This window comes from Pleurodeles waltl, chromosome 1_2 (genome assembly GCF_031143425.1).
Source record: "Pleurodeles waltl isolate 20211129_DDA chromosome 1_2, aPleWal1.hap1.20221129, whole genome shotgun sequence".
Taxonomy (NCBI): Eukaryota; Metazoa; Chordata; class Amphibia; order Caudata; family Salamandridae; genus Pleurodeles; species Pleurodeles waltl.
Genome location: NC_090437.1, coordinates 25,114,970 through 25,127,595, shown reverse-complemented (window position 1 = coordinate 25,127,595; position 12,626 = coordinate 25,114,970).

Here is a 12,626-nt window from a genome sequence, read left to right as displayed (position 1 = left end):
TGCTTCTCATGGCGGGGCCCTGTTCAGCGGTGCTTCTCATGGCGGGGCCCTGTTCAGCGGTGCTTCTCTTGGCGGGGCCCTGTTCAGCGGTGCTTCTCTTGGCGGGGCCCTGTTCAGCGGTGCTTCTCACGGCGGGACCCTGTTCAGCGGTGCTTCTCTTGGCGGGGCCCTGTTCAGCGGTGCTACTCACGGCGGGGCCCTGTTCAGCGGTGCTACTCACGGCGGGGCCCTGTTCAGCGGTGCTTCTCACGGCGGGGCCCTGTTCAGCGGTGTTTCTCTTGGCGGGGCCCTGTTCAGCGGTGCTACTCACGGCGGGGCCCTGTTCAGCGGTGCTTCTCACGGCGGGGCCCTGTTCAGCGGTGCTACTCACGGCGGGGCCCTGTTCAGCGGTGCTTCTCACGGCGGGGCCCTGTTCAGCGGTGCTTCTCACGGCGGGGCCCTGTTCAGGGGTGCTTCTCTTGGCGGGCCCTGTTCAGCGGTGCTACTCACGGCGGGGCCCTGTTCAGCGGTGCTTCTCACGGCGGGGCCCTGTTCAGCGGTGCTACTCACGGCGGGGCCCTGTTCAGCGGTGCTTCTCACGGCGGGGCCCTGTTCAGCGGTGCTTCTCACGGCGGGGCCCTGTTCAGCGGTGCTACTCACGGCGGGGCCCTGTTCAGCGGTGCTACTCACGGCGGGGCCCTGTTCAGCGGTGCTTCTCACGGCGGGGCCCTGTTCAGCGGTGCTTCTCACGGCGGGGCCCTGTTCAGCGGTGCTTGTCTTGTGTTCCTAGGGAACCAGATCTGGTCAATTATTCCCGCCCAGTCGCCATCCGACCTATCGCTTGCGGGGCCCTCCTGTGCTGAACTCCTGGGCCCGTGGGTGTCCTCCGTCACACCCCAAATGGGGCTGGTGGGGCCCTCCTGGGCAGCTCGCCTGCTGCCGGACTTGTCCGTCCTGCTGCCCTTGCCCCCCTTGGCCGAATCTCTAGGGCCCTTGCCTCCCTTTGTGGTTGGGCCAGGTGACAGTGCAAGGGTGGTGTCCTTGGGGGCAGCCGTCTCAGGCCTGTCGCGCCGGCCCTTCCCTTTTTTGGTTCTTTTCCCAGGGGGTGGGCTGGCTGTCCCCTTGCTGCTGGCCGATGTTCCTGCCCTAGGAGCTGGTGGACTCCAATAGCCCTGAACGATGGTCCTAGTAGGTGCAGGGCTTGTGGTGGCTGAGGTGCTGTTTGGACTCTTACGAGATGGAGGGGGTGGGTCAGGTGATGCAAAGAGGTTAATTTTGGAGAGGAACAACTTTTTAGGAGCAATGGGAAGGGAAGGTGCAGTGGGTATGGGAGTGGAGGAAGAGGATGTGGTTGTAGGAGAGTCAAGTGTGCTGTCTTTGGGTGCAGGTGCTTGTGCTGGAGGCTGTGGTGAGGTGAATGGCTGTTGGGTGGGTGGCTGCCGGCGTTTGTGTGGCTTGGAAGAGGGAGTGACAGACACACTGGGAGAGGACACAGGGGACGTGTAAATGGCAGTGGGGGTGGTGACTGCACGTCTGCGGACTGTTCCGGTGGGTGTGGTGGTGATGGACGTAGTGGCTGATGGTGGTGTGCATGCAGGTGTGAGTGGAGACGTCACAGGGAGGGAGGAGGGATACAAGGAGGAGGGGGACACAGAGGAGGCAGTGGCTTTTGGCATGTCTGCATGTGGATGTTGCTTGGGTGAATGCTTGTGTGATCTGTGGTGCTTATGTCTGGATGAGCTGCCCTTGGGTGTTGAGGTGTGTGCAGGCTGGTCTGTAGGTGTGTCTGGGATAGGCAGAGGAACAGGGGAGTGGGACTGGGTTGAGGAAGTTGGAGGGGGGAAGCTAGAGACAGGGACAATTGCTGCCGTCAGTGCTGAGGCCAGAGCGTTGAACGATCGCTGATGGGCAGCCTGACCCGAATGAATGCCCTCCAGGTATGCATTGCTCCGATGCACCTCCCTTTCTACCCCCTGGATGGCATTCAAAAGGGTAGACTGCCCAACAATGAGCGTCTGGAGGAGGTCAATGATCTCCGCACTGAGGGCAGCAGGGGTAACTGGGGCAGGACCTGAGGTGCCAGGGGCGAAGGAGATGGCCGGCTTCCTGCCCGAGCGGGCACGGGGCGGAAGCTGAGGGGCTGCTGGGAGGGCGGAGCTGGTGCGCTGGGTGGCGGCTGTACCTGTTGTTGCGGTGGGCACGGATGTTGCCGCCACCACAAGGGAGCTCCCTTCCGAGGACGTGTCGGTGTCGCTGACGTCTCCACGGGTCCCCGTTGTGGAGCCCCCCTCGCCCTCCGTCTCACTGGTTAACTCCGAGTCGGTTGCAGGGCCCTCCGGGGCCATGTGAGATGCAGCTCCCTCATGCGCCGATGCCACTTCTCCTCCGCCTGATGATGCTAATGCACACATGAACAGGAAAACCAAAAAAAAGGGGGGGGAGAAGAAAGAAAGACATGTTGAGTGCATGCATTGGCGGCACCGTTGGCGGAGAGGACAGACACAAAAGCCCCCTGCACTACGCCGCGCACTCGGGGTACACTACTCAATTATAGTGACTTGGCCTACAAGTCTATGGACGACAAATGCACACATAGGTGAGCCCGGGCCATGGATTGCTGTACTTAGCACCCTACAGAGGTGGGGGGCGGGGGCACAGGGCCATGTCTAACGGAGGGGCCTAGCCTACTGAAACCGCCCTGGCCTAGAGATAGCCACAGCCCTCCTCCCCCACCCAGACGCCTCCACTCTGCGCTAATATAGCGGAATGTGCTGATACTCACCCCCTTGTGTCTGCTGTGATGTCCTCACGCGCCCATCCAAATCGGGGTAGGCCACCGCCAGGATCCGGGACATCAGGGGGGTCAATTGACGACTGGCACCCCTCCTACGTTGGGAGGCCATCCCCAGCAGAGCCTCGGCGGTCTTTCTGCTCCCGTGGCAGATGTCCTCCCACCTCTTGCGGCAGTGGGTGCCCCGTCTGTTGTGGACCCCCAGGGCCCGGACGTCCTTGGCGATGGCACGCCAAATGTCGATCTTCTGATGGGCGCTGACCAATGTGACATGTACAGGGTTGAAAAATAAATATCATCACTTTTCTGCATGGTCGATGTGCGCGGCCCCCCCTCCCCAACCTTGCCATGTGGCACATGCTCTCATCTGTCGTGCGTTGCACTCCTCATTCGCTCCCCTCCCCACCATCTTACATCCACCCCACTCAACACAGGCATAGCCCATTACTACGTGCTCCCTGTGTACTTACCTGTTGGTCTGGAGGACCGTAGAGTAGCACATACTGGGGGAGGACCCCATCAACAAGTTTATCCAATTCCTCAGATGTGAAGGCAGGGGCCCTTTCCCCAGTCGCAGCAGCCATTGTATCTTCCAGACCGAGGGCACAGCAGCACTTGCAGTATAGGTCCTCTCCTGTGGATGATCAGGTCTCGAGTGATTAAGCAAGTAGAAAATGGCGGTCACGCCCACGGCGGTGCGGACCGCGGCGTGCATACCGCGACCGCCGGCGCACATCGTCATTGGCTCCTGAGACCCATAGGGTTCAATGTTAACCAATGCTGCTTTGCGCCACGGTCTTCGACCGCCTACCGCCACGGTGTGCCACGCCAGCGCATTGACCTCACATCCCATTGTCACACTTCACAGGTCAGGCAGCCGCCATTTCAAGGGCCCACATGGCTGAATTTCTACGGCGTCACACAGGCCTAGGCCTTGCATTGCCACTCATACAAGCCATTCAATGCATAGCGAATCGTGTACTGTGCAAGCTGTGGTTACGTACCTGTGGGTTGCTTGACTCTGTGCTCCATGTTGTCCTTCCTAGGCACCGTCCGCTGGGACTTGCGAGGAGATGGAGGAATCCTCCCGTGTACAGACCGCTGGTGGACCTGTCAACAATGGAAGAAAGACATGTCATACTTACATACAGACTTGACCGAGCCACTATACAAGAACTGTGTGCCCAGCTGGAGCCAGACCTGATGTCCCCCATTCGCCAACCCACAGGGATTCCCCCTCTGGTGCAGGTTCTGTCAGTACTCCATTTTTTGGCAAGTGGATCATTCCAAACAACAGTGGCCATATCATCAGGGATGTCTCAGCCTATGTTTTCTAAGGTTTTGTCCAGAGTGTTGTCTGCCCTGATGAAATACATGCAGAGCTACATTGTTTTCCCTGAGGTGGGTGATTTGGCTACAGTGAAGGGTGATTTCTATGCCCTTGGACATATCCCCAACATCATTGGTGCCATTGATGGGACCCATGTGGCCTTGGTTCCCCCCAGTGGAAGTGAGCAGGTGTACAGGAACAGAAAAAGTTATCATTCTATGAATGTCCAGGTGGTCTGTTTGGCTGACCAGTACATCTCCCATGTAAATGCCAAGTTCCCTGGGTCAGTGCATGACGCGTACATCATGCGAAATAGCAGCATCCCTTATGTGATGGAACAGCTACAGAGACACCGTGTGTGGCTCATAGGTGACTCTGGTTACCCCAACCTGTCGTGGCTACTTACCCCAGTGAGGAATCCCAGGACAAAGGCAGAGGAACGCTACAATGAGGCCCATGGGTGAACTAGGAGGATTATAGAAAGAACCTTCGGCATCCTGAAGGCCAGGTTTAGGTGCCTGCATATGACAGGGGGATCCCTAATGTACTCACCAAAGAAGGTGTGCCATATCATCGTGGCCTGCTGTATGCTGCACAACCTGGCTTTGCGACGCCAGGTGCCTTTCCTGCAGGAGGATGGTCCAGATGGTGGTGTTGTAGCAGCTGTGGAGCCTGTGGAGAGTGAAGAGGAGGAGGACGACGGGGACGACACAGACAACAGGGACACAGTGATACAACAGTATTTTCAGTAGCACAAAGGTACGAATCAACCACGCCATTTTACATTTACTTAAAGTCTCCTGCCTCTCTACTGTCTGAGTTCCCCCCCAGTTCCTGTTAATTGAGTTGTGACTTTCCCTTCCGTTTTCAGAGCTGTGGGCCCCACTGCGTGACCTCTGCTTTGTTTGCCCATGAACTACAGCTGTGTGACAGTGGAATGTTGTCATCACAATGTAACTGAACATTTTGGCACCGTTATGTCTAATACATTTGTTCAAAATACAAGCAGACTCCAGATTTTTTTAGTGCAAGAAGTGATTTAATTAAAGTGCTAAATTTAAGGAACATGATTGTAAAACGGGGATGGGTGATGGTGGAGTAATGTCCATGGCAGAGTCCAGTTCTCAGTCGCACAGGTGCATTGTCCATATGCCTGTGGAAGGATGGAGCAGGGGCAGTTCAAGGTTGGACAGGGTGACAATGTGGGACAGTAGGATGACATCAGGGGGTATCGTTTGCTGGCGGGGGTCTTGGCATCCTACTCTGGCTTCTTGTAAGATCTCAGGTTCCGCTTGCGGGATGGTTCTTCTTCTGCAGGAGGTGGGGTTCTGGTGGCCTGTCGTTATGTGGGGGCCTCCTGTCCACTAGCGCCGGCGGAGGTGGTAGGCTGTTCCTGGTCCAGGCTAGTGACAGGGGCCCTTTGTGGTGCCACATGGTCCCGCAATGTGGTGACTATCTGGTTTAGGGCCACGACGATGGTCCCCATTGCAGAACTAATGTTCCTCAGTTCCTCTCTGAACCCCATGTACTGTTGCTCCTGCATGACCTGGATCTCCTGGAACCTGGCCAGTACCGTAGCCATCGTCTCCTGGGAGTGGTGGTATGCTCCCATGATGGAGGAGAGGGCCTCTTGGAGAGTCGGTTCCCTGGGCCTGTCCCCCCCTGTCGCACAGCAGCCCTCCCAGTTCCCCTGTTTCCCTGGGCCTCTGTCCCCTGGACGGTGTGCCCACTACCACTGCCCCCAGGTCCCTGTTGTTGTTGGGGTGGTGGGTCAACCTGGGTTCCCTGTAGTGGTGGACACACCGCTGATTGACGTGTCCTGGGGACAGAGGCATGGGCCCGCTGGGTGGGAGCTGTGCTGGTGTTCCCAGAGGGGGTTAGGTCTGGTGTAGCCTGTGGCTGTCTGTGGGGAACCGACTGTCCCGAGGTCCCCGATGGGCCGGGCTGGTCATCAGGGTCCAGGGAGACAGAGCTGCTGTCATCACTGGGGGCCTCTTCTGGGGGTGGGATGGACATCTCTGGACCCTCCGTGGCGGTGTGGTGCGTTCGGGTCCTGCAGGGGTATAAGAGTATGGTTATTGCTTCTGTGTGTGGCATTTCGTGTAAAGGGTGGGTGGCCGTGTCCCCCAGTGCTGGCATTCCCTTGTGGGGGCTTTTGTGATGGTGGCTTGTGGGGGTGATGGGTGTGTGCAGTGGGCATGCTTTGGGGATGGGTGTCCATGCTTTGGGGACGCACGCAGGGCTAGGTTTTGGGATGGGTGGGATGTGATGGTGAGCCATTTGCAAGGAGTTTGTGTGATGGGGGTGGGGGTGAGGGTGGGGGTATGATTTGGCATGCAGGTGGGGTGAGGGGAATGGAGTAGTGAATATTTGACTTACCAGAGTCCATTCCTCCGCCTACTCCTGCGAGGCCCTCAGGATGCAGGATGTGCAAGACTTTCTCCTCCCATGCTGTGAATTCTGGGGGAGTAGGTGGGGGTCCGCCACCAGTCTTCTGCACAGCAATGTTGTGCCTTGATACCATGGAACGCACCTTCCCCCGTAGGTCGTTCCACCGCTTCCTGATGTCGTCCCGATTGCGTGGATGCTGTCCCACTGCGTTGACCCTGTCCACTATTCTTTGCCATAGCTCCATCTTCCTGGCAATGGTGGTGTGCTGCACCTGTGCCCCGAAGAGCTGGGGCTCTACACAAACTATTTCCTCCACCATGACCCTGAGTTCTGCGTCAGAGAACCTGGGGTGTCTTTGGGGTGCCATGGGGTGGTGTGGATGAGGTGAGGGGTGGTGTATGTGTTGTAGAGTGTGGTGAGTGTGGTGGTGTATGGTGTTTTGTGCGTGGAAATTGTGTGGGTGATCTTGTGATTTGCCTCTGTGTGATGGTGTACTCTATGCTGTGCTCTCTCTCTCTGTCCTTCACTCGCAATTGTGGTCGTAAGGGTTTGTGGGTGATGTGGGTGTGTGTTTTATATTTAATTGGGTGTGTGGGAGTGGTGTGTGTATGTGTCTCAGGTGTGTGTATTTTGAATTATCCAATGTGGTTGTGTTTTGTAAAGGTGTGTGTATTTTGACCGCGGCGGAGTGTACCGCCAATGGAATACCGCGGTTGAAAGACCGCTGCAGGGATTTGTGGGTCGGAATGGTATGGGCGTATTTCTGTTGGCGTGACGGTGGAGGTTTGGTCATCGCCAGTTTCCCGCTGACCTTTGGTGTGGCGGACTTTTGTGGATGTCGGATTTTTGGCGGTTTGCCAGTTGCGGGTCACAATGACCGTGGCGGTTTACCGCGGCCGCGGCGTTGTGATGGCGGCCTTCTGGCCGGCGGTAAGCGACTTTGACCGCCGAGGTCAGAATGACCCCCATAGTGTATCTGTGAGAAAGGGGTAAACTCCGTTTAACCACGACACTCCCTGAGATGTCTTATTCTCAAGTCCATGCGTAAAGGCTGCCACAAATCACCTTTTACTATTGTGTTTCTGGTGAGGTGCTGCTAGTGAGCCGGTAAGGTTGGGACAACAGTTGCGACTTGTTGGAGGATAGGCGTAGTTGGCTACTAACAAAAGTACTGTCATCCTTAAACCAGCAGTCTTACCTAGAGCAAGAGTCAAAACTACGACAAAGGAATTCCCTGGCACTGATAGTGCCTACCGCCTTGGTTTTCGAGGCTGTAGATTTGCCACGAAAACCATGGCAGTAGGCAGGGTCATAATCCAGAGGGTGGGATTGTGACGGCCGCCTGGCTGGGGACCGAAATCTCCAGCCCAGAGGCTGTTACCACCCTGGCAGATGGAATGGTACATTGGCAGTTTGGCTTGAGCCAAACCGCCAATGTCATAATTTGGGAAAAGGTACCACCAGCCTGTTGGCAGTACCATTCCCCAAATTACCGCCGTTTGGCAGGGTCGTAATGACCCCCATAGTGTCTTCCTTTGGCTGTGGTTCCTTGCATTTTTTCTTCCTTTCCTTTCCATCTCAAGACTCTTCTGCCACATTGTTCAGCACTTTGATGTGGCTCTGAAGCATTTGGGGCTATACTTATGAACACATTTTCCCATAGACACAGAATGGGTAAAACCCTTTGATAAACCTGGCCCTTAATGCCTTATAGATCACCTTTAAATAAGTAAACAGCCTCCCTTCCCTGAGAGTTAAACAAACAGTTTAGAAATCAGAGGAATTGGAGAAAAAGTGTAAAGAAGGGTTAGAGACTAGGGCATCCAACCCCCACACCTGTTCTTCTGGAAAATGGATAAATGTAGGAAGCTGGCCTGGTGTGTGGTGGGTACCCAAGGTACTTACACCTTATACCAGGTCCAGGTATCCCCTCTTAGTGAAGTATAGGCAGTGTCTAGAAGCCAGGCTCTCTGGATGAGCAGCCAAGACTTATCTAAGAGGCATGCAAAACTCATGCATACCACTGTAGGCACACAATACTTACACACATGAACGACAACTCTCAGTTGTACAAAAATAAAGGTGCCTTATTTTTGGATCACAATACTCTACAATACTAGAAGGGCCACCCTCCAATAGGAGATAAGTAATACACTAAATATATACACTAGCAATCAGAAATAGGCATAGAAAAGGTGAGAAAACAGTGCACTAACCAAGAGTGACTTTAGGGGGAGTCCAAACCATATATTAAAAAAATGGAATGCGAACACAGGACCCCCACCTAGGTAAGTGGATTGTGTAGAGGGGATCTGGGAGTATTAGAAAACCACAGAGGTAAGTAACACAGTACCCCCACAGCAACCAGGAATTCAGGAGTAAATCACTGGATTATCCCCAAACCAGCCAAAAGGAGGAAAAAGAAGAAAATAAGACACCCAGACAAGACTGCAAGAAACCAGCAGTGGATTCCTGGAGAAGAAGACCTGTGGAGAGAGGGAACCAAGCTCAAAAGTCAAAGTGGGGTCCAGGAATAGTAGGATCTCCTACCTACCCAGCTATACTTGTAGGAGTTGGTCGACAGTGAGGAAGAATAGTTCAGCACTGCAGCCCTGGAGCTGGAGAAGAGTTCCTGATAGATGCAGAAGATGTCCCACGCTGGAGTGAAGATTGCAGATGGATGTTGGTGCAGGAATTCCACCAACAAGCCTTGGCAAAGGCAAATGTGTGGTTAGTGAAAAAGTGGTACTGGTGGGGACCAGCAAAACCCTGGAGGACTCAACCCAGAAGCAGGAGTCACAAGGGACCCTCAGCATTGCAGAGAGTCCACAGGAGCAGAGGCCGCACAGACAGGAGTCCCACAGGATGGGGGCACCAAAGGTGTAGAAGGAGCCCATGCATCACTACCGAAAGGGATTCCACGCCACAGGAGAACTACGGAGAGGGATTTGTGTGAACAGCTCCAGCCGCCGTGTTAGCAGCAGCGGCAGCACCGAGGTTCTTTTTACTCTTTTTCACATCCTAACGCTGTCCTGCTCCTCTCTGTCTCAAAGAGGATTACAAGCAGCGATGGGCCCGAAAGTCGTGCGTGGGAGCTGAGTGAAGCCTGGATCACAGGATCGGCGTTCCTCTCATCCTCTGCTTTTGACTCGAGGGGGTGCTTCGAGGAGTGGCAGTAATGGCAGCACTAGGAGACAAACTGCAACAAGAACCCAGGGGACCACGAAAGATAACCACACAGCTTTGGACCAAATCCGTAAGTCGGGAAGTGATGCCAGCCTGGCGGGCATGTATGAGGGGGAGTGACAATCCCCTTAATGTTTAAAGCCCTGCAACCCGGGGGAACCTTTGTGGGCAACATAGGTGGTAAACCTCCTAACCTCAACCTTCTCCAGGATAAGGCTGCAGATGTGACCAAGGCGACTGGTGATGGCATTGATCCAGTGCCTACAGTTTCTCAAGATAAAACGCTGCCTCAGACTGATGCCATCAGTGAGGGTAACGGACCTCTGGGCAAAAGCAATTCTGCTGGGGGCTTGTCTTTGGATTCCTTATGTCTTACCACATTTAATACCAGTGGCAATAAGCCAGCATTACCGGAGGGAAAAATTTACCAACAGCTAAAGGACAGTCCCTCTATAGATTATTTGAAGCAGCCCCGAAATTTACAGGCTGTGCAACAGGATCTGACGGCGACAGGAATGGCAAAAGCCGCAATAGCTGAGGAGGATCTGATTATTTCAGAATGTATCCTCACAGTTCCCCACAATCCCCGCTATTCCCAGCAGGAAAAAGAGGACTATTATATAGTGGGTGAGGGTGGTGAGAACTTTTATTCTCTCTTGGATCACTCCAGGGATTCAGACGCTGCTGATAGCAGCTTTTCCACAGACTCAGAAACAGGGAATAGCTCTTCTGCCCCCCCCCTCCATGTTAAGGCGGACTGCAATCAAGTGTGATGAATGGCAAGGTGATGGCCTCGATATGGAGAAAACTGAAAAAAAGGCGAGAAAGAGAAAGGTGCAGGGGCGAGAGCAATGTCTTGGGACTATTCAGGAACACAACAAATCCCGGACATGATGGACGAACTTCTAGAAAACTCAGGTGGGCATGAGGAAGATGCTACAAAGTTATCTATGAGACTATTATGGCACAGCATAAACAGACACAGGGGGACAGTAAAAAAATTAGAGTGGCCACAAAGCAATTGCAAGTAGCAGTCAGTAAGATAGCAAAATCCTGCTCAGAAATTGGTGAACGTATCACCACGATTGAGACTCGGGCTGATGCCTTCGAAACAGAACTGGGGCAGTGGCGCAACAAGCTGGTATGCACTATACCCAGCTTGTTGACATTCAATGGAAAATTGAGGACTTTGAAAACCGGCAACGCTGTAACAACTTACGCATCTTAGGGATACAAGAAGGAATAGAAGGGGAAGATGCAAGGGCCTGTATAATCAGGCTGTTTAAAGCAACATTTCAGGATCAGTCTGGCTGGGACTGGGAAAAGGAGATCCAAAGAGCTCATCGGATCCCACAGTACTTGAAGAAGCAATCGTCGGCAGGAGGAGCTGGGTCGCGTCTACAACAGCCTAGAGCCTTTATTGTTTATTTTGGTAACTATCTGCTGCGGCAGATAGTTTATGAAAAGGCGCGTCTTAATTCTAAAATCAGCTGTGAGGGCTGTACTTTTTTTTCTCGCCCTAACTTCTGCCATGCAACAGTAGAGTGACGTTGGCGCATGAAACAACTGATCAGCTCCTTCCAAGCTGAAGCATTTCTGCTGTCCCCGGCTCGACTAAAGACAATATTTAAAGGCACTGTGCGGATGTTTACGTCAAAGAACAAAGCTAAAGAATACCTGCAGTCTTTGCCTTAATAAGGGAAGGAAAAGGAGGTCATATAAATATATAAATATATAAAGAACCATATGGGCAAGTAAGATGTAGAAGAGGCAGGATGGTGAAAGGAGGGGCAAGTGTGGGAATAGAACTGGGAAAAGGAGTTGTGATATGGTGACAATAGTTTGGTGTTTAAAAGAACCTATTTTCCTTTTTGGGGGGGGGGGCTTTTTTCTCTTCTTTTTTCTGTCGCAGGATGTAGCAGTCAATAATACTTTTTTTCTCTTTCCAGGGGGCAGTCCCTGGAGCCTAGGAGGGGAGAGCGCCCTGTCCATCTTACAGACTTAGTCTAACTGCCTCATTTGGTAGGGTCTTGGGAGAGAGCGGGGGCGGTCGGGGTGTGGGCTGGGGGGGTTTGGTGGATCTGGGGGTGGGGTTCAGGGTAGTATGTTTGCTTTGAAGATGCAAAAATGAAGTAGAAGAAGGTATTGAAGATTTTTTCTCCATGTATGACTAGGCTCGGTTTAATTATGGGAGTATCTGCTAGATTTTTAAACGGGGCACTGTAATACTCTTCGGATTACCACGATTTACAGCTGTATGTGAATCAAGATGTTATCAAGGCTCAGACGCGTAGACAGGAGTCCTATGAGCTTAGTGAGAAGGTTGGTAAATTGCTTGCTTACAACACTAGGCAGAGGGTGATCCGGGGTATTATTCCTGCTATTAAGGACACGCAGGGGCAGATTGTGCAGGGGAACATGGCGATACTGGAGGTCTTTAAAGATTACTATTCAGTGTTGTGTCAGCAGGAGAATCTATCTGGCAGTGATCAAGCTGAAAAGATTAGTCAGGCAGTATTTGAAGGAAAATCCTGGCCCCAGATTATCGTCATATGAGAATCGCCAATTGGTTGCCCCTATTTTGATTGATGAGATCATAGCAGCATTAGCTTCTCTGCCCAATGGGAAAGCCACTAGGCCGGACATGATACCATTGGAATTTTATAAAACCTTTTTTGATGAACTAAAAGACACCTGACCCTGGGTTGGCTATTATAGAAATAGAAATATTAACGGCAGATTTTGGAGTGGTATCGAGCTATTTACTAAACAGGGCTAAGAGTCAAATAATGGGTAATGAGTGGATTTCTATGGCTGACAATAGAAGGCCTGATCAAGTGACTTAACGAGCATATTGTGGAAAAAAACTTTGCCCCTGTAATTGCTAAATCTAGGAAGAAGTTGCGCCGCATGAATTACTTACATTTAATGATTGTAGGGCTTTGTAAT